Source organism: Schistocerca nitens, chromosome 1 (assembly GCF_023898315.1).
Source record: "Schistocerca nitens isolate TAMUIC-IGC-003100 chromosome 1, iqSchNite1.1, whole genome shotgun sequence".
Classification (NCBI taxonomy): Eukaryota; Metazoa; Arthropoda; class Insecta; order Orthoptera; family Acrididae; genus Schistocerca; species Schistocerca nitens.
Window position 1 is genome coordinate 1,121,973,520 of NC_064614.1, and position 23,110 is coordinate 1,121,996,629.

At 43.6% G+C, this 23,110-nt stretch overlaps 1 pseudogene; it reads right to left on the bottom strand.

Annotated features, from left to right (window-relative positions):
• LOC126199186 (lysosomal alpha-mannosidase-like) overlaps positions 1 to 23,110 on the bottom strand; it is a 153,703-nt pseudogene that overhangs the window by 14,729 nt on the left and 115,864 nt on the right.

Sequence of the window (23,110 nt, forward strand, 5' to 3'; positions counted from 1 at the left end):
ATCTGACATTTCACAAGTCTTCAATGCTAATGATTCACAATGTCTTCCTAGCAACACTTTAACAAGTCTCTTTATTTCACTGTGAAGCAAATGTATCAATGGCTCCTATTTCCGAAATGCTCCAGTGAACTGGGTAAAAATGTGTGCATTGTATTTGAGGAGAATACTACAAGCCTACATCATTAAGCATATTTTTTCTTACAAGATAAACTTGTTCGTTAAGCAGTCTCATTACTTTATTAACATTGGGGCTATCACTCCCAGATATTAAGAGTTTGAAAAATGTCAATAAATAATGGCTCACAATTTTGTTCTGAGATGCTGACCAATAATGAACCACCATTTCTAACTTCTCTGTACCAGCATTCTTTGTTGTTTCACCAAAAAACAGTGATTAATACACATTATTAATGTCATTCAGCAGCTGCTCCTTAAAATACGATTCTAGGGCTTTAGTCAGAATGTGCTAGAATTTAGTTCTATTCAAACTGAGGCCTTGTGGAACAGTTTCAGGAAACAGACTCAAGAAGATCACAAATGCCTTGACAGGCAGCAGCTCAAAATTTAAACAAAAGCTTTTTAAACACATACAGTATTAGTACAGCAATACTGATGCTGTCTTTGACATTATGTAACTTTGCTGTTTCAAAAGACTGCGATGAACCGCCACTTTTCACAGAGGTTGCTGAGCTCCACAATGCAGATTTAATATGGAAGCTGTGGTGGTGCCATTTTTATACAAAATAACTGTTTGTGTCTCGATGTCACTGCATTTTGGTTCAGAGCCTGAAAGCCTTTCTTTTCCACATTTAAGACAGTATCACACATTACACAAAGCACTTCATGATCACTGTGCTTTTTTATTTATTTTATTTGCTCATTCAGACAACTTGGCTCCTGTTCCAGGTGGAACCAGTCACTTCTCACAGAACATCGGCCCACTGTCCCGAGATCTTGCTAGATTACCAGATTCAAATTTGTACAAACACTTTTCCAGTAAATCTCTCTCTCTCTCTCTCTCTCACACACACACACACACCAAGTCATTGAAATCACCTCAGAAGGCAGTAAAAAACATGTTTTGATGTGAGCATAAAAACTGTGATATTTTAACACAGAAACTATTTCAGAAATATTGGTATGATTTGTGTAGTTAAAACCCATAACCAGATTTAAGGAAGCATACAAATGTTAATTGGAAATTCAAATACATTGAATTTAAACAATGTATAGTCTGACATCGTAATTTTTGGAACTTATATAAGCTGCAGTGATGGTAACCAAAGTCGACTAATATTGCTTCAGTTTCTGGGTCAGTCGCACATCCATTTTTAAGCACTGACCCCATGTCAGGTTTATCTGTATTCTGATGCAATAACATATTTTAAAAGTATTTTGCATGTTTTGACTACATTATTTTCTAGTGAACTTGGCACAAATTTCCTGAAATTATTTACAACTGAACCCAGATGATATTTTTATGTGGAATATCTAATAATAATAATAATAAAAGGAAGAGTGACACATGTCAATCATCTCTAAAAGAGTTAGCAAGTTTCGTAATTGAAATATAGCCATTAAAGCTGGTTTTGTTTTAAGGTGACAAACTTGATCTGTTAGTAACACTGCAATGTATCTGCATAAACAGGTCAAAAGGTGGTCAAATACAAACTGTCTGTAGATAGTAACATGCAGATAAGTATGAAGGATCTTGTTAATGACAATGAACCCCTTGAGTGTAAGGTTGCAAAAGGCCAATGATGTTAAAGAAGGCATTCAATGGCCCACACATTGTCTGACTTGAAAACTACAATATTGGCTGCTAATGGCAACAGAGGGTGCGACTGGAGGTATGTAATGGTGAGCACAGCACGAGGCTATAAAGCGTAGTTGAAATGCTTAGTCGACAAGTAACTGACAACGGTACTACAGTGTAAGTGGTGCTGATACAAAGCAGAGCAATGACAATGACAAATGTTGCATTATATGTACCACAACAGTTGTTAAAGTTGACATTTTGTCAGAATGGAACCCAAGGAATTTCGCACAGTGAGGAAGAAGTTGCATATAAGATATTAGAGTTTCAGCAGTTTGAGTCAGTGGAATGTGTGGTGTCATATGTTCAACCTTGCGGGCAATTGCTTGAAGAGCACAGTGATCACCACCTGTGTTTAGCAAGCGAGTGATGCAGAAACATGTGTCAAGCCATGCAGTTCATTATCTTTCTTGGACACGGAGCCACAAAGACCATCTCTAGTTAAATGTAGTAAAGGATAATCACTGGCCATGGAGTAAGCACTAAACATAATTATGTACACGGAAAATCATCCACAGCGTAGCAGAAAAACAATTATGAACAGATTTCAAATAAGTCTGCAGCAGTATGACCATGGAGTGCATAAGAAAAATTGTTGATATTCAAGGGACAACAAGGCACACTTACGAAAATTGGAGTTTCCATGTTTCAAGGATGCTCGATACAATTTATAGAATGTGCATCACTGTGACTTATGATGTTATGCGCATCCAATTGCACACAACATAGATTACAGTGATTTCAAGGGAAGCAGTGGACAGCTGCAGAACTTCAAACAGTGCAACAGAATTGGAAAATGTAAGATAACAAAATTTTAAACAAATCAACAACTTGACGATACACAGTAAACTGGGGAATCAGACCGAAAGTTTGGAGACAAGAGAAACAAACTTATCCCATCATTCAGTAATGAATTTGTTTTCAAATCCGATCAATTGAGATTTGAAGAGGGAATGCATTTGAAAGTAATCCAGGAAATTCATGGCACTAAAAGAGTTGCATCAAGATCAACTAACATCAATGCCTTAATACATTTTTATACAGTTATGTTGGCTGTTAATCTGGATGGTAGACTTGCTGGAAAGTTATTTATTGTGCTGGGAGAAGTTAGAGGTGCTCTGCCTCCTATGATTCTTTCTCACGTGCATGATATTGCAAGGGTAGTAGAAAATATTTATGTGAGTGGGAAAATGGGTGTAAGAGAACTACAATTATGGTATGAGTACTGCTTTTGTCCAACAGCTGTTCAAAATAACTTGCTTTTCCTTGATTCCTGGCCTGGATACAAAATCTTACTCCTTTAGAGCAAACTATCCCTCCTGAAAAGTGTGTGACATTGCAATTCGTGCCACCTGGAACCAATGGACAAATTCAGTCTCTGGCTGTTGGTTTTTTCCAAAGCTAAAACACATTATTGTATTGTCTGCACCTGCACCTTAAAGCCAGTTTCATGACACACTCCATGACAAACTGTTTTGCATTCGATTGCATGTCATCAAATTCCACCAGTTCTCATCATCCCATTACACCAATACGATTCTATAAGCATTCTTTGAGACTGGATAACCTACCTGAACATCCTACACAGTTTGTAACTCCCATAGAGTAGGCCTTTGAACCAGCAAACCTGCACTCGAGGGGTTCCTTGCAAGATAGATTGTGATGAATAAACAGTCAAGAAATTTTAGAAAAATATTACAAGAAGACAAAGAGGTGGTCTCAGAAGATTGCACTGCAATCACTGGCACAATTGTTGGAAAAATGGCAATATTTTCTGTATGTTTTCTTTGGTTGGCAACCATAAAAAGCAGCAGAATGTGAGCTGTCAAGAGTGTGTGCTGTCTACATATGTGGCATGCACATCTGAAGAAGACAATAAAAACTCATGCAGTTTAATGAGTGTGTTTTGTAATATTCAGATAAAGTGAAAACAAAAGAGTAAAATGCAATAACAATATCTTGAAAGGTACCCTGGCACATGTAGTTAAAATAATGAAGCCCATGGTGTGCTGCATTTAATGGTCCCTGTTGATATTAACTGGTGTTTCTAGTTTGATTTAAATGAAACCTGTTACAGTACTTAATAGCAAGGAATATCATTTTCAAGCCTAATGAAATTCAGTGAGCAACATTCATTTACAAAATCAATACATCACCACGACTTTGATTTGTTGAGGATTGAAGATTATAATTAACTGCCCCCCCAGAACAGAAACAAGACCTGGAAACCAGAAAAAGTTTAGGTTGAACTCTCACTTTTCCAGAGATTTAGCCTTAAGTGACTACAAAATTACTCCATGTCATTAGCAGGTTTCTATGTTGCTAATATCTCCAGTCTCAAAACTGGTGCGTTGCAAGTGCCTTAACACCAATAATATTTTGAAATAATTTATTACTTTTAAATTTTTTAAATATAACACTCGTGCAGAAAAATAACTCATGTTGACTGAAGTAAGGAGGGTACAAATGAGAAAGAAAAGCCTTCCTGAAAAAGAGAAATATGTTAACATCAAACAGAAAATTTAAATGTTAGGAAGTCTTTTCTCAAAGTACTTGTCTGGAGTGTAAAACTACTGTGGCTGCTAAACAGTACAAACAATAAGAGAAAAGAAGGTTCTGAAATGTGGTGTTACAGAAGAACACTGAAGATTAGACACGTAGACTGAGTAACTGAAGGGGAGGTACCACATCAAATTGGAAAGAAAATAACTCTATGACCCAAGTTCAACTGAAGAAACCATATATTGATAAGACACAGCCTGGGGCATAAATGAATACTTAATTTTTTTTTTTGTAATGAAGGGAGTTTGGACTGTGGGGGCAGGTTAAAAATTGTAGGTGAAATGTGTGAGATTTGGGGGGCAGGGGGTGCAGAGCATGAAAATTGTATGAAAAGCTCAAGTGGATGTAGGACATGGTAGTTATGCAAATATGAGAAGATATGCTCAGGATAGATTAGTGATGAGAGTTGCTTCAAACAATTCGTCAAACTGATGATTCCAACAGCATTGCTTATGTATCTAGTGACTCCTTTCACTGTTGCTGACATGAACCCAAATCAACACCAACCCTCAAATTCTCAAACTTAACCCCCCCCCCCCCCCCCCCCCCGTTTTTTCTGCCACATAGGCAGATTCAGCATTGTTATTAAATGTGGCATGGTTAATTTAAGGGCTGGCAAAGGCCGTTCTGTTATCACAGGGACACAACCATATCTACCCCAACAGTCTGTGGTAGTGTTAGTTGTGAAAGTGAGTGAAAGTTTTCTATAAATTGTGAAGCGTGTAACTGAGGTGGGACTTGGGTACCAGCCCAGTAATTACTTAGTGGGATGTGGGAAACTGCCTAAAAACCACATCCAGGCTGGCTGGCACACCAATCCTTGTTGTTAATCCATCAGGCACACCAGAAGTGGTGCTTCAACATGCACAAGAGTCCAGGAGTGTTTCGAATTCTAAAACCTCTGCAGCCTGGTTTCAGGGAAAATCTTATTACCCTTTTGAGTAAACCACCAGTTCTCTGTGTAACCTAATGGTAATGTATTTCACTTCAGGTTAGAAAAATGCACATAATACAGAAATAAATAACAGTTTAAAATTTCTTCTGTGAATGTAAATCTGTTACTTTACTTCATGCAATGTTACTGGTAAGTAAATCACGAAACATTGTTTAATATTATGTACAAGTAGTTCGTTTTATATATAGCTGCAGTGTTAAGATATATCATATCACCAACAATTCAGTGGCAAACTTTTAACTTCTCAATTTTAATACTGCTAATTTTTAAATGTGATCTATGAATACTACACTTACTCAATTGGTATAGGTCCAACCATCCATTCTAACTCTGCATGGTTCTCTCCTTTGTAAACTCGAACAACTTGGCTAATCCAGTCTGAGAAGACTTGATGAACTTCATCAACAAGTGGACCTTAAGGAACACATACAACAATGACAAATAGATCTGTGCACATTTATATCTTTTTTGGAGTGTTACAATTTTACATATACAATTTGAATGATTAATTTTAGATCACAAATGCAATCAGATTTGTTTAAAACAAAAAAGAAGGGTTGTTTTTTGAACACTGTATTTCTGAATCAGGCAAAAACAAAATGATGAAAAGGATAGTTGCTACTCGCCATTTAGTGAAGATGTCGACTCGCAGATAGGCACAACAAAAGTACTGTCTAACAAAGCTTTGAGCCAAATAGGCCTCCATCAAAATAGACTAACCCCCCCCCCCCCACACACAGTCTCTGGCTGCTGAATCTGGAGACTGTGGTCACATATATGAGTGAGTTGCATTTGTGTGTGTGTGTGTGTGTGTGTGTGTGTGTGTGTGTGTGTGTGTGTGTTCTGATGAAGGCCTGTTTGGCCGAAAGCTTTGTTTGCTATCATTTTCATAAAATATTAAATATGAAGTCAATCAATTTAGGTATATGTTACAATAAAGGACTTCCTGACAAATGGGAAAAAATTAAAGACATGACTAGTTAAGACATAGTTCACTCAGAACTGATCTGACTTAAAAAACACAGAACAGCCAGTGCATCATGGTTACAATGGAGTACTGACTAACTGTGCTGTAGAGGCACTACACAAAATGTGCTACTTCAGTGCAAGTAGTAGACTGCAAGGAAATTAAAATGAAGGTGATTGCGACTGCACAGTCACGAGTAGAGGAAAAGCATTACATGTACTGAGGAAATCTACATCTATACTCCATAATCCACTTTACAGTGTGTGGTGGAGCTCACTTCAGTACCACCATCTTTCCCCCATTTCCTGTTCCATTTGCAAATAGCAAGTGGGAAGACTGACTGTTAGTAAGCTCCTGCAATTAGTTGTAATTCTGATTTAGGACAGTTTCAGTTGATATTCCTTAGTATTTTATGGTAGTTGCTGTTTCCAGTAATTCATCATCAATAGTGTTTTCAACGAGCAGAGGACCTGTCCACCTTCTTATGTGTAACGTGTTCCATTAATTTACATTCAGGGTCACCTGAAAGACACTGCACCAATCAACAATCCCCTGCAGGTCCCCTTGCATTTCACTACCGTCTTCTGTAACCTCACAGAGCCTCCAACACTGTCCTCTAGATTGTTAATGCAAAATGTAAACAATGATGGCCTTGTAACACTCTCTTGGGGTATTGCCGAAATTACCTTTACATCTACCAGTTTTGTTGCATCATGAATGAAGAGCTTTATCTGCAAGGGGTTTCAAAATCAAATCACAAATCTGGTAATGTACTAGGCCAGCAGATATTTGGCTCACTAAACAACAGAAGGTTTTTTTAAAATTCTGCTTAGGGCACTCAACTACTAAGGTTATTAGTGCCCAGTCACAAACGTTAGTACACAAATAGCGTAGAAAAACGCAAGGGGGCAACACCAGAAAGTACTTTAAAAGATGCAGATAAAGAAAATAAAAGGGTTAGATCTCTTTGGACAAGTCTGTTAATGTAATAAAACTAATGACATGAGCAGCTGCTCGAGTGTCATCAGCTAAAAGTTCCTGTAAGGTAGACGGCAGACACAGGACAACACGAGAGTAAATAAAATGGGGACAGGACAATAAAACATGGCGCACCGTCAATGGATGACCACAAAGGCACTGCGGAGGGGGGTCACCGGACAACAAGTAGCAGTGGCTAAATCAGCACTGCCCAATCCGCAGCCTGGCCAAAATGACCTCGTCTCACCGGGAAGGGTGGGAGTAGGTCATCCACGCCATCGGGATTGGTTTGATGGCCCTAAGCTTATTTTCATGGAGAGAGGACCAAGCCTCATGCCACAACGATGAAATGCACTGACAAAGAACCCCACTAACATCAGCTGATGGGACACAAAAGGAAGCTGTCCGAGGCAGGAGGACAGCAGCCTTGGCCACAGCATCATCAGCAGCTTCATTCCCAGGCACACCAAGGTGGCCAGGAATCCACAAAAAAAAAAAGGACACGAGTGCCAGTATCAGCTAGTGAATGAAGGGACCGTTGAATTCGTTGCACGAGAGGGTAGTCCGAATATGGGTCACGGAGACTCTGAATGGCGTTCAAAGAATCAGAGCAGATGGCATAGGGAGAATGATGATGGTGGCGGATATACTGAACAGCCTGATAGACAGCAAAAAGCTCAGCTGTAAAGATTGAACACTGGTTCAAATGGCTCTGAGCACTATGGGACTCAACTATTGAACACTGGTCAAGGAGCCGGTACTGAAAGGTATCATCCCCAACGACGAAGGCACATCCGACGCCAGCAGTAGTCTTAGTGCCTTCTGTGTAAATAAAGACATTATTAGCAAGCCTCGTACGAAGTTCGACAAGCCTCGAGTGGTATATCGAATCCGCAGTCCTTTCCTTTGGGAGCGAGCTGAGTTCAAGGTGAACGTGAACCTGAGCCTGGAGCCAAGGTGGCGTCAGGCTCTCACCCACTCGAAAAGTCGTAGGGAGGGTAAAATCAAGTTGCTGAAGCAGGCAACAAAAGTGAACTCCAGGAGGTAACAGGGCAGATACATACAGCCCGTATTGGCGGTCAAGAGAGTCGTCAGAGAAGGAGAAGTATGACGGGTGGTCGGGCATTGACATCAGTTGGCAGGCGTACCGACAAAGCAACATATCGCGCCGGTAGTTTAGTGGTAATGCGGCAGCTTCGGCATACAGACTCTCAAGAGGGCTGGTGTAGAATGCTCCAGTCGCCAGACGTAACCCCTGATGGTGGATAGAGTTTAGACGGCTTAAGATGGACGGCTGGGCAGAAGAGTAGACAAAGCTCCCATAACCCAGCTTTTATCAGACAATGGACCGATATAAGAGAAGCAGGACCATTCGATCTGCTCCCCATGATGTACCGCTGAGAACACGGAGGACATTTAGGGAATGGGTACAACGAGCAGCCAAGTAAGACACATGTGGAGACCAACATCAAATGTAAGACCTAAAAAATTTTGTTGTCTCCACGAATGGGAGAGCAACAGTACCGAGATCTAAGGATGGTGGAAGAAACTGTTTGTAATGCCAGAAGATCATACAAACTGTTTTCTCACCAAAAAAACGAAACCGTTAGCGACACTCCAGGAATATAGACGGTCTAGACAAAGCTGAAGACAGCGCTCCAGGAGACAGCTGGAAGGCAATCCATTATTGGATTGATAGCTGTGGTAAAAAGGGCCACACTCAAAACAGAGCCCTGGGGCACACCATTCTCCTGGCGAAAGGCATCCGACAAAACAGAACCCACACATACCCTGAACATCCGACCCATTAAAAATGCATTAATAAAAAGAGGGAGGCGACCGCGAAGTCCCCAAGTGTGCATGGTGCGGAGAATGCCCGCCCTCTAACAGGTCTCGTAAGCCTTCTACAAATCGAAGAACACAGCCACCGTCTGGCGCTTACGCAAAAAGTTGTTCATAATGAAGGTCGACAAGGTAACTAGGTGGTCAACAGCAGAGCGGCACCTACAAAAGCCACATTGGACATTGGTAAGGAGGCGTCGAGATTCAAGGAGCCAAACCAATCGAGAATTTACCATGCGCTCCATCACCTTGCAGACACAACTGGTAAGGGAGATGGGGCGATAACTGGAAGGAAGGTGTTGTCCTTTCCTGGTTTGGGTATGGGAACAACAATTGCTTCACGCCAGTGTGTGGGAGCATGACCTTCAGTCCAGATAAGATTATAGGTGCAAAGAAGAAAGCTTTTACCTGCAGGAGAAAGTTTCTTCATCATCTGAATATGGATACCATCAGGCCCTGGAGCAGAGGATCAGGACCGGACGAGTGCACTTTTGAGTTCCCGCACAGTGAAGGTGGCATTGTAACTTTCACGATTCAAAGACTGGAAAGAAGGTGGCCATCCCTCCTCTGCTTGTTTTGGGGGCAGGAAGGCAGGGTGGTAATGGGCAGAGCTCGAGACCTCCGCGAAAAAGCGGCCAAAGCCATTTGAGACATCCTCAGGATCCACAAGGACTTCATTCGCTAGTCAGGGCAGAAATTGGGGAGTGGACCTCGGTGCCAGATAGCCAGCGCAGGCCACCCCAAACAACCGAAGAAGGAATAAAACTGTTGAATGAGCTGGTGAAATCCACCCAGCAAGTCTTTTTGCTTTTTTTGATAACACGATGACATTGTGTACAGAGTCGTTTGTAACCGATACAGTTCGCCATCATAGGGTTGCATTGGAAAGTGCGTACAGTACGTCACTGCCTGCTGTAGTCCACCAGGGGACTAGGACTCGACATGGAGAAGAGGAAGTACAAGGGATGGAATATTCAGCAGCAGTGAGAATAACGTCCATGAGGTATGTGACCTGACTATCACAGCTGGAGAAGTTTTGATCATAGAAGGTCGCCAGGGAGGTGAAAAGCCCCCAGTCGACTTTGGAGATGTTCCAGCTAATGGAATGTGAGAAGGGGTGTGATGCAGGAGATGGATTACGCAGGGGAAATGGTTGCTCGAGTATGTGTCAGACAGAGCATACCACTCGAACCGACGTGCAAGTTGGATAGTGGATATTGAGAGGTCCAAGTGGGAATAGGTATGCGTTGCGTCCGAAAGGAAGGTAGGTGCACCGGTTTTTAACCAGACTAGATTGAAGTGGTTGAAAAGGTCTGCCAAGAGGAGGGAGCTGCTTGGGCAAAATGCTGGAGAGCCCCAAATAGGATAGTGGGCAGTAAAGTCTCGAATCAACAAAAATGGTGTAGGAAGCTGAGCAATCAGGTGTATCATGTCTGCCCTAGTAAAGGCAGACGATGATGGAGTGTAAACAGTACAAATGGAAAATATGAAAGTGGGGACAGTAATTTGGATGGCAACTGCCTGCAGATCTGTGTGCAATGTGATTGGATCTTAGTAGATATCATCCCCAACCAGCAACATGACCCCTCCATGAGCTGGAATACCTGCCACAGGGGGTAGGTCAAAACGCATGGAGGTATAGTGAGCCAGGTCAGATCAATCACATGGGTGTAACTTCGCTTCTTGGGGACCTACGACAAGCAGGCAGTGCATTCGAAGGAGCAATTTTAGTTCCTCTCAGTTGGACCGAATGCCATGAATATTCCATTGAAGAAGTGCCATTAGGAAAATGAAAAGAAAAATAAGAAACAAGAAAGGGTCACCTCTATGGCCGCTGAGGGCCTGGCTTCGAGGTAGCACTGCTGCTGCAATCAATAGGTGGTGAGTCATGGTCTATCAACTCAACAGTTGCGTCTGCCACCTTCCTGAACTGGTCAGGAGGGGCAGCTTCCACCGCCGGTGAAAGGTCAGATGATTGGCTACCAGCGGTGCGGCCTGGCGAAACTGAAGATGGCCGGGGACAGCAACTGCTGGGTGACGCAGGAGAAGAAACTAGCCTCGGCGGAGATGGAGAACTCTTTTTTTTCTATGAGCCTTCTTTGAAGAATTACGTTTTGTCGAAAGAACAGTTGATGGCTGTGAAGTTTGAGTACGCAAGAAATCTTCGTGTCTTGGTTCTTTTTTGAAGGTCTGAGCATCTGATTTAGAGGTCCTCGTCTTAGCAGTAGCAGATGATGATGTTTGAGCCTTAGGGTTGGTGGGAGGAAGAGGAGATGTTGATCGGGTGATCTTAGCACTGGCCGATCTGACGACCGAATCGTTAAATGTTAGATCGCATGTCTGTGTAGCGACCTCCCTGGTAGGCGGAAGAGAGGCCAGAAGCACAGTGGGCTTTCTGCTATTGAATAACTTGCAAGCAGCTGAGGTCGACACCTTCTCTTTCACTCGAATTTCCTGTATACTTTTCTCATCTTTGTAGATAGGGCAGTCGCGAGAGGAGGCAGCAGGGTCGCCCATACAATTGATGCAACGAAGGGATGGAGGTGGACAGTCACCCTCATGGGCGTCCCTGCCACAGGTAACGCATTTAGCTGCACTTGAACAAGACTGCCGTGTACGGTTAAACCGCTGACATTGTTAACACCTTGTAGGGCTCGGTACATAAGGCCGAACAGAAATGATCTCATAACCCGCGTTAATTCGTGAAGGCAATTGCACATTGTCGAATGTCAGGAATATCATTTGGGTCAGTATGAGGTCCTTGTCGATCCTTTTCATGACCCGATGGACAGCCGTCGTTTCCTGATCAGAGAGGAGACAGAATCTCCTCATCAGTTAGTCCGTCGAGTGACCTGGTATACACCACGCCATGCGATGAATTCAAGGTGTGGTGGGCCTCCACCCGTACAGGAAATGTGTGTAAGAGAGTGGCTCGAAGTAATTTTTGGACCTGGAAGGCGCTCTCTGTCTCCAACAGCAAGGTACCATTGCGCAACCGAGTACAAGATTTCACTGGTCCTGCAATCGCATCCACACCCTTCTGAATGACGAAAGGGTTGGCTGTTGAGAAATCGTGACCGTCAGATCTTGTGACAACAAGAAATGTTGGTGCTGGTGGTAGAATTTTTGGAACAGGAGTTTCATCTAGCTTTCTTTTTTGAGCAGAAGACAGGGAAGAAGAAGAGAAATCCATTGCGTACGAATCCCCCATGACTGCCAGCGTCTCCGATGGCGCGCTCCTTCTTTGTGGGGGCCCTCTCAGAGTGCACTCCCACCTTAGGTGATTGTTCACATCTCAGGTCACACCTCCCGAGAAACGGGCAGAGGGACCAATCGGCACTTTGGAAGGTAACAGCTCAGGCAATCATCCCTCCCTGGGCCTAGCCTTTACCAGGGGTATGTGCATGCCTTACTTGTCTACCCAGGGCGGGGAATTATGTGTTACCCCATCACTGGCTATGCATTGTGAATGCGTGGATCGGCCTTCAGACATGCACAGGTAGGAAAGAACAGAGGAAACAGAGAGAGGGATAGAGGGATAGAAGAAAGAATCTCAAACGCCAAAGCGGAGAATAAGACACGGAAAAGAAGACAAGGAGAATAGGGCAAGGAGAATGAGGCAGAGATAGAAGTAAGGAGAAGAGTGAATGTAGGGAAAGACAAGTAGAAGAAGAAAGCATGAGGATAGAGAAAAACAAAGGAAACAGGATGCGGGAGTTTTCAAACGTCCGTCTCCAGACGAAGGCTCGATACATTACTCCCAAGAAGAGGGATTGTGAAGGGTAGGTGGGGGGGGGGGGGGTGTAAGGATTGATTGGGGATGAGGAGGGATGGGGAAGGGGGGTAGGGCAGCCCGGAAAGGAAGGAGAACTGCACTAGCTCGGGGCCCTGTGCGCACCAAGCACGTGTTCACAAAAGAGTTATGGGCCCCCTGGAGGGGGACAACAGAAGAAATGTATAAAATTTCTTACAGGAGTCAATGAATACGGAATCAACCTGGGCACATTTGTTTACAGTACTCTGGATCATATGGATGAATACTGTGAGACGAGTTTCTTAAGATCTCTGTTTTTGGACCCCATATTGATTTTTAGTGAGGATATTTTTGTTTTTCAAAAGCGTCATAATGTGTGACATAGTAAATGTTCTGTAAGTTTACAGTACACCAACACCAGCAATGTTGTTGTTGTGGTCTTCAGTCCTGAGACTGGTTTGATGCAGCTCTCCATGCTACTCTATCCTGTGCAACTTCTTCATCTCCCAGTACCTACTGCAACCTACATCCTTCTCAATCTGTTTAGTGTATCCATGTCTTGGTCTGACTCTACAATTTTTACCCTCCACGCTGCCCTCAAATACTAAACTGGTGATCCCTTGATGCCTCAGAATATGTCCTACCAACCAATCCCTTCTTCTAGTCAAGTTGTGCCACAAATTTCTCTTCACTCCAATTCTATTCAATACCTCCTCATTAGTTATGTGATCTACCCATCTAATCCTCAGCACTCTTCTGTAGTACCACATTTCGAAAGCTTCTATTCTCTTCTTGTCTAAACTATTTATCATCCACGTTTCACTTCCATACATGGCTACACTCCATACAAATACTTTCAGAAACGACTTCCTGACACTTAAATCTATACTCGATGTTAACAAATTTCTCTTCTTCAGAAACGCTTTCCTTGCCATTGCCAGACTACATTTAATATCCTCTGTACTTCGACCATGATCAGTTATTTTGATCCCCAAATAGCAAAACTCCTTTACTACTTTAAGCATCTCATTTCCTAATCTAATTCCCGCAGCATCACCTGACTTAATTCGACTACCTTCCATTATCCTTGTTTTGCTTTTGTTGATGTTCATCTTATACCTCCTTTCAAGACACTGTCCATTCCGTTCAACTGCTCTTCCAGGTCCTTTGCTGTCTCTGACAGAATTACAATGTCATCAGCGAACCTCAAAGTTTTTATTTCTTCTCCAGGGATTTTAATATCTACTCTGAACTTTTATTTTGTTTCCTTTACTGCTTGCTCAATATACAGATTGAATAGCATCGGGGAGAGGCTACAACCCTGTCTCACTCCCTTCCCAACCACTGATTCCCTTTCATGCCCCTCGACTCTTATAACTGCCATCTGCTTTTTGTACAAATTGTAAATAGCCTTTCGCTCCCTGTATTTTACCCCTTCCACCTTAAGAATTTGAAAGAGAGTATTCCAGTCAACATTGTCAAAAGCTTTGTCTAAGTCTACAAATGCTAGAAACGTAGGTTTGCCTTTTCTTAATCTATTTTCTAAGATAAGTCATAGGGTCAGTATCGCCTCACATGTTCCAACATTTCTACGGAATCCAAACTGATCTTCCCCAAGGTCGGCTTCTACCAGTTTTTCCATTCGTCTGTAAACAATTTGTGTTAGTATTTTGCAGCTGTGGCTTATTAAACCCATAGTTTGGTAATTTTCACATCTGTCAACACCTGCTTTCTTTGGGATTGGAATTATTATATTCTTCTTGAAGTCTGAGGGTATTTCGCCTGTCTCATACATCTTGCTCACTAGATGGTAGTAGAGTTTGGTTAGGCCTGGCTCTCCCAAGGCTGTCAGTAGTTCTAATGGAATGTCGTCTACTCCCGGGGCTTTGTTTCGACTTAGGTCTTTCAGTGCTCTGCCAAACTCTTCATGCAGTATCATATCTCCTATTTCATCTTCATCTATATCCTCTTCCAATTCTATAATATTGTTCTCAAGAACATCGCCCTTGTATAGACCCTCTATATACTCCTTCCACCTTTCTGCTTTCCCTTCTTTGCTTAGAACTGGATTTCCATCTGAGCTCTTGATATTTATGAAAGTGGTTCTCTTTTCTCCAAAGGTCTCTTTAATTTTCCTGTAAGCAGTATCTATCTTACCCCTAGTGATATACGCCTTTAATTATGTGCATCTATCTGGTAACCCTTCTTGGAAATGGTAATGGCCTTCACTTTTCCCAATCCCTAGGTATATTTCATTGCTCCATTGATCTACAATAAATTAAAGCTATAACGGGAGCAAGTTCTTTCACATAATGTCTATGGTACATCACATGTATTTCATTTGGTCCACCATTGAGCAGTGTTGTATATTGGTGACATAGTAACTTTGTACATTGCTACACTTAAGGCTGTTGGGACCCAGCAGCCATCAAGGGCACTTCAAGATAGGAAAACAGAGATACAATGCAGAGAGAAGGCAAAAGTGGTAGAATTTAGGTTCCTGTAGCTCAAAAGTAACACTAGAGCCCTGCAAATTGTAGATGCTCTGGGCAACTGTCCTAGGGGAGAAGTTTCACTTCGGTCAATTAACTGGTAACTCCATCCATCATCTAGACACTGTTGTAAGGGATCACTGTAGAAGATGACCATGAAAAAGACACATTATAGCAGAGGGAGCAAGCTTGAGACTGCTCCTGAGAACTGCAATGTCAGTGGGTTACACAAGTTAGACTGCTACTACAGCAGTCCCCACTCACAAAAGGAATGAGGGCACAGCCAAGTGACATAAAACACTGTTGCTGCTGGCCATAACAGGAGTGCCACAGATGTTTAGCTTTCAGTTGAATGCTGTTGCTACCAAACTCGGAGTTTGTTAATATAAATTCCAGAAGCATTCCTACCTACCGAGCAGGAGAAGGGGAGGAATCTAAATGTGGTTGGAAGATGTGCCCTGGAGGTGCAGAGTGACTCGTCAGATTGACCGAAGCTTGTTAAGTGGTGGTGGATTGGTGTGTCGACCACAGAAAGGGAGAAATAGTGTTCTGCCACAATTCTTTAAAAACCCATGTTCTAGTATTCAGAGGGAGTTCTCAGTCAAATCATTTGGGTGCCGACTCTCTATCACTCATGGCCAGCCTCGGTAAACTCTGACATGCCGATTTTTCTCACATGGAGTGCTGCTCTCAAGTTTGTACTTAACATGCTGCTAGTGTTCCTACTTCTGTTATTGCTCACCCCTATGGATTCAGATAACTGACTTCTGTTGTACAACCAACTGCCTCTTTTGCTATGTCTAATGTTTAGAACTAACCTTCAGTGCAGTAATAAGTCTGACTACTAATAAATACTGTTAATTGGACCCCTGAATTCCACGAGACTCCTGCTGCAAGCATCCTGTCGAGTCCTAGAATCCACGCCTCTCAAAGGTGCCCTGTGACAGTGTTTGAAGTTGGTCCATTTCATTAATCCTGCCTTCATTGGGAGTTTGTTTTTCTGCATTTGCTCCTCACTGCTTGGAAACTGCAGACTGACCTCAAACCCCATCTTCCCTCTTTTCTGTGTTGGGATACGACAGAAGTTTTACATAATTTTCTATTCCATGATCACTTATCACAATAACTGGAATTTTGGCATCTGTATGCTGAATGAGAGGAGGAACTGTATTACGATTTCTGCAGCACAACATTTTAGAATTCCAAACAAAGCATTTCAGCCTGCCTTTAGTAATCTTTTGTTTCAGAGTCAGTGTGGTGATTGACTGGCTAATTAGATCATTGCAAACAACTTACTTCATGTAAGAAGTTTTGGATAAAAATCGTGAGTGGTCCCCGGAGACCCCACGCATACAATGTGGCAAGGATATGATGTCGCCAAGTTGTGTCGTATGCTTTACGTAAGTCAAAAAAGACGGCAATCAGGTGTTGCCATCTGGAAAAGGCTGTTCGGATGGCAGACTCGGTGGACACAAGATTATCAGTGGTAGAGCGACACTGATGGAAGCCGCCCTAACATGGAGCCAGCAAGCCACGTGACTCCAGGGACCAACCCAACCGCTGACATACCATATGTTCCAGCAGCTTACAAAGAAAGCGGGTTTTTACTGGGTTTGACCACCGGAATAATGGTGCTCTCCCGCCACTGCGATGGAAAGACACCATCACTCCAGAGCCAGTTGAAGATGACAAGAAAATGTGGCTTGTAGTCAGACAAGAGATGTTCAATCATCTGGCTGTGGATGCGATCAGACCAGGAGCTGTATTGGGGCAATGTGCAAGGGCACTGAGGAGCTCCCACTCTGTAAATGGGACGTTATAGAATTCACTGCAGCGTGTAGTGAATGAGAGGATGTTCCCTTCCAGCCGCCATTTGAGTGTGCGAAAGACTGGGGGGTAATTCTCCGACGCAGGGGCTCGAGCAAAGTGCTCGGCAATCGCTTTGTGTCTGTACATTTCTCGCCATTTATGGTAACACTGGGGACAGCTGTTGGGGACTGGTACCCGAAAAGACATTTGATCTTTGCCCAGACTTGGGAAGGTGACGTGTGGCACCCAATGGTGGAGACGTATCTCTCCCAACACTCTTTCTTCCATTGTTTGATAAGATATCAAACAAGGGCATGGAGCCGTTTAAAGGCTATGAGGTGCTCCAGGGAAGGGTGCCCCTTCTGCTGCTGTAGAGCTCGCCAACGCTCCTTAATTGCTTCAGCGACTTCTGGCGACCACCGAGGGACTGCCTTATGCCCCGGGCACCCTAAAGAGCGAGGGATCAGGTTTTCTGCCGCAGAAACAATTGTGCTAGTCACCTGCTCAACCATCACATCGATGTTACCGTGTGGGGGAGATTCAGCGGTGAAAGTTTCCCAGTCTGCCTTGCTCAAACCCCACCTGGGCAGGCCTCCGTTTACCTGATGCTGGGGCAGTGACAGGAAGATGGGGAAGTGGTCACTATCATACAGGTCATCATGTGCTCTCCAGTGGATAGATGGGAGAAGTCCTGGGCTGCAAATTGATAAATCAATGGCCGAGTAACTACCGTGAGCCACACTGAAATGTGTGGCAGCCCCAGTATTTAAGAGGCGGAGGTCGAACTGAGACAGTAAAGTTTTGACATCTCTGCCTCGGCCAGTAAGCATGGTAACACCCCACAAGGGGTTATGGGCATTAAAATCTACCAGAAGCAGGAAAGGTTTAGGGAGTTGATCAATCAGTGCAGCTAATACATTCAGGGGTGCTGCAACATATGGAGGAAGATATACATTGAAGACAGTTATTTCCTGCATTGTCCTTATTCTGTCAGCCACAGCTTCGAGAGAGGTTTGAAGGGGCACATGTTCACTACAGACCGAGTTTAGGACATAAACACAAATTCCACCTGACACTCGATTATAGTCGCTACAGATCCTGTAATATCCCTTATAGCCGTGGAGGGCAGGGGTCCACATTTCTGGGAACCAGGTTTCCTGGAGGGCAATGCAGATAGCAGGTGTAAAGTTTAACAGTTGCCGTAGCTCAGCCAGGTGGTGGAAAAAACCACTGCAATTCCACTGGAGAATGACATCATCGTGAGACTGGGAAGGCATGGAACATTCAATGAGGCAGTTACACCTCAGAGTCACCTGCTGCCACCGATTTATTGCCTGAGCAGTCTATGTCCATTGTGTCTGAGGGTCTGGCGAGATCTAGGTCCTCAGGGGATGCCAAAATCTCCACCCCATCCTCAGCCGGAGAGCTTGTAGGTAGCGGTAATGTGGGTGCCACCACAATTTCCTAGGTCTTAGGGGTTTTCTTTTTGGATTTCTCTCGCTGCTCCTTGGGTTTCCCTGGCTGGGAGGACTTCACTAGCTCAGTCTCCGGGACTGAGGATGAGCGTGAAGCCCTAGACCAGCTGCTTTTGGGCTCTTCAGCCACTCGCAGGTGTCATCTTTCCCACTAGAAGAAACCTGGGAAGGGAGTGACTCAAGGGACCCCTTCCTAATGAGAGAAGCTGAAGAAGACTTATGCTTCTCTGGCTTAGAAGTGACGACGGACCTCCCCGATGGTTGGGGCGGGGGTGGGGGGGGGGGGTGGGGGTGGGGGGTGATGGTCCCCCCGAAGTAGGTGGTGCAGGTGCCACAGGGAAGGAAACGCCCCCCCCCCCCACCATAAAGGGGGCAGGTGCAGTCTTCTGGCTCTGAGAGATGACCTGGGTTGGCGGAGCTGATGGTGCCAGAACTGTTGTAGCGGCGTAAGACGATGTCATATGCACAGGATGCAGGTGTTCAACTTTTCTCTTAGCTCCAGTGTAGGTCAGTAGGTCCAGGGTCTTGTACTCCAAGATTTTCCTTTCTTTCTGGAGAATCCTGCAGTCAGGTGAGCAAGGTGAATGGTGCTCTCCGCAATTGACACAGATGGGAGGCGGGGCACATGGAGTATTGGGATGTGATGGTCAGCTGCAATCTTGTGACGCTGGAAGTACAGTGGGAAGACATATGGCTGAACTTCCAGCACTTAAAGCACCGCATCAGGGGAGCGATATAGGGCTTTACATCACACCAGTAGACCGTCACCTTGACTTACTCGGACAATGTATCACCCTCAAAGGCCAAGATGAAGGCACTGGTGGCAATCTGATTATCCTTTGGACCCCGGCGGACACGCTGGATGAAATGTACACCTTGCCACTCTAAATTGGCATGCACCTCATCTGCAGACTGCTAAAGAAGGTCTCTGTGAAATATAATACCCTGGACCATATTTAAGCTCTTATGGGGCATGATGGTTACAGAAACATCCCCCACCTTGTCACAAGTGAGTAACTCCCGTGAATGGGCAGAGGATGCTGTTTTGATCAAGACTGACTCAGATCTCATTCTGGACAAGCTCTCCACCTCCCCAAACTTGTCCCCTAAATGCTCAACAAAAAACTGAGGCTTCATCGTCATGAAAGATTCACCATCAGCTCTCAAACATACAAGGTACTGGGGCAAATAAGATCCACTGCCATCCTTAGCCTGATGTTCCTCCCATAGTGTGGCCAGGGAGGGAACGATTTGCGGTCATACTTTTGTGCGTTGAATTGAGCTCATGATTGCTTAGGGACTGCTGGTGTTTCACCACCTGCAAGAAATGATGGAATAGCTTCATCGCGTGTCATCCGCCCTGATGCCACTCACTCCGACCACTGGCAGGATGGCCATTGCTGGGAGTCCCAATGCCCCAGGGGGATAGGCATCTATCCCTTGGCATACGTGTGGAGTTAATGGTGCAGGCATCAGCAGAGCGATCCCTGTGTGGTCAGGGATAACCAACAGGGTGAATGGCAGCCCCACCACAATGGACTGGCTACCATGCTGGATATCAGGTGCAAAGAAGTCCATGGTCATCATCAACGCAGAAATCAACACTGCATAGTGCATGTTGGAAAACACACCCAGGAAGGTGTTCTTGCCCAAGAGATGGAGAATGGGCAGGACTGCAATGCGACGATGAGAAAGTGGGCTAAAGATCTCAATGCACGATGGACACAATGCACCTTGTAAGGCACCCTTCCCCAATTGGTTTGCTCTTCAGGAACATTTTGAAGAGTGGAGGTCGAAGCCTTCAGCGGACCATCACATAAAGGCTGAAACATCTGAAAATCCTTTTAGTCGCCTCGTACGACAGGCAGGAATACCTCAGGCCTATTCAAACCCCTGGACCCACAGAGGGGTACGATGAAGTGCTCGATACAGTATCATCGTAGTTTGAACAATTATGTGACATCTGACTCACATGGTGCTCGTGCATGGGATACACAAGAAACTATAAACCAGCCAGTATAAAAGTCTATTGGTCTGCTTAAAATTTGGCAGTTTTGTGAAAAACAGCAGTAAATAGCACCAAATTTTATCATCTTACAAACTCTTGTTGTATCTGAACAGGTTTGCAATAAAGTTCTCATACATGTATGGATACCATATACAAACATTATGCTGTTTGCTGCCAATAAAATTCTTCTGGGCTGTTGACCATATTGTCAATATATAAAATTGTCCAACGTTTCGGTCACTATTGCAAGTGGCCTTCCTCAGTGCTTTTTGCTGAGCTGACAGCTGAATGAGAGAGACTTTAGATCTTATATAGCAGCAGAGGAAGCTGTTTATGCAATTTGATTGGGTACTTGAAGATTGGAGGACAGAGAATTAGGCATTCTTTATTGGTCTTTATATTATTCCTTATCGTTGGTGGATAAAGATGTGCTTGATCGGTGTTTACATTACATCTTACCATTGATGGAAACAGATGAATTAGATACAGGCGGCAGCTGTGACATAGTGCTGTTTGCTGGTTGCCAGATGTGGGCTGCGCGTGCCTGTGCTCTATCTACATACAACCACCGTGGTCTCCCACATGCCTGAGTGAGTTGCTTTGCACGTTCTGTCCTCCCACAATGTTGTCACTGCTGGCAGCCTATACGTGTCTTCTCTATTCATGTAGGTGGGTTGCTCGACTATTTCTATTGCTTCTCTAATCTTTATCCTCAAAGTAGATGGCTGTTCCGCCTGTATGCGGGCTTCACAGAATACCAGGATGACTACAACAAAGAAATAATATTCCATGCAGCCCATGTTCTGGCGAAACAGCTATTTACATTGAGGAGGAAGGTTAGAGAGTGATAGAAATAGCCAAGTGACCCGCCAACATGAATAGAGAGGATGGGTATAGGCTTCTGGTGTCGTGGCTGCTAGCAGAGCATCTAACACACGCACATGGGAGACCACAGTGGCCACATGTGCATAGAGTGCAGGCACGCTGAAGCCCACACCTGGCAACAAGTAAATGGCACTACGTCACAGCAACCTCCCTTTTTTAATTCACATTTTCACCAATGGCAAGCAATAATATAAGCACCAATCAAACCCTTTTTTATCCACCAATGACAAGGAATAATATAAAGACCAATAAAGAACACCTAACACTCCTCCTCCAATCCTCATGAACCCTATCAAATTACATACACAGTTTCCTCTGCTATTATATAAGATCAAAAGTCTCTCTCATTCAGCAGTCAACTTAGCACAGCCCTGAGGAAGGACACTTGCGATTGTGGCCGAAATGTCTGACAATTTTATATACTGACAATATGATCAACAGCCCAGAAGAATTTTATTGACGGTGACCATGACTGCAGAAGACTACACTTATGTTACGCTACTTTTACTGAGGGTAGCATTCAACTGCGAAAATGTCCTTCAAAAAAACATTGCTTGTTTCTGAAACCAGATCAATATTTTATCTGATTATGGGAGACTGTAATGATTTACTAATGAGAAATTCAATCACTGTTCATGTTTTAGAATACAGGGTAAAAATGTTACCAGCTTTTAATCAATTTTAGAATACGATTAAGATGAAACAAAGGGGAAAATTTATCAAGAATGAAATGTTTAAAAAATGAAATAAACTGATTGCAACTGTTGTCACGAGAATAAATTACAGTGGTAAGACCTGTGGTCAGCGATAGTATGAACAGACATCAGTAGATGGCAGGATGAGCACAAGTATGCTAATTGGACTGAATCATAATGGCGACATGTATTACTTGCTGTTGTTACATATGACTTGCACCCTAGAATATATTGTAGTCTGTGTTTCACAGCTGCTCAAGCTTAGCACTACAGAAGAGTTGGAGGGGGAACAGTGATACCAGCTTGGGTGCGAAAGAACTACGAAAGCAGGGAGGCAATTAGTGAGCAGACCACAAATTAAATCATTTTGCCAACTATAGGAATGTATACCGCATACCTGGCTTTTCAAGAACATGTACCATGTTTAAACTACAGTTTGCCTGAATCCATTTGTACTCAAAATTGAACTGAACTTAAAATTGGACAAATACTCAACAAGAGTATTCATTTCTGCAGTTGATGGTAAAAGTCTAGATGGGGACCAATGGCATACATGTATTTCACGCTGTAATGTTCTCAACTTTCAGCGTGATGTATGACAGGAACAAAAGGGGGTATGTCAACTGCTGGTTCTATGCAGCCAATGAAAGCGGCTGGCAGGTGATGTGTGTATAAGCAAAAGACATTGTAACATTTTCACATCAGAATAAAAGTGAAACCCGATATGTATTTGGATAAAAACAGATGTGTTGCCCCATGTAATTACAACTTCAGAAATCACAACATATGCGGAAAAAACACAATGAAAATTCAAATTTCACAGCTGTGCAGTGAGTATGATGATTAAAAATAGTGACACCACACATGACAGG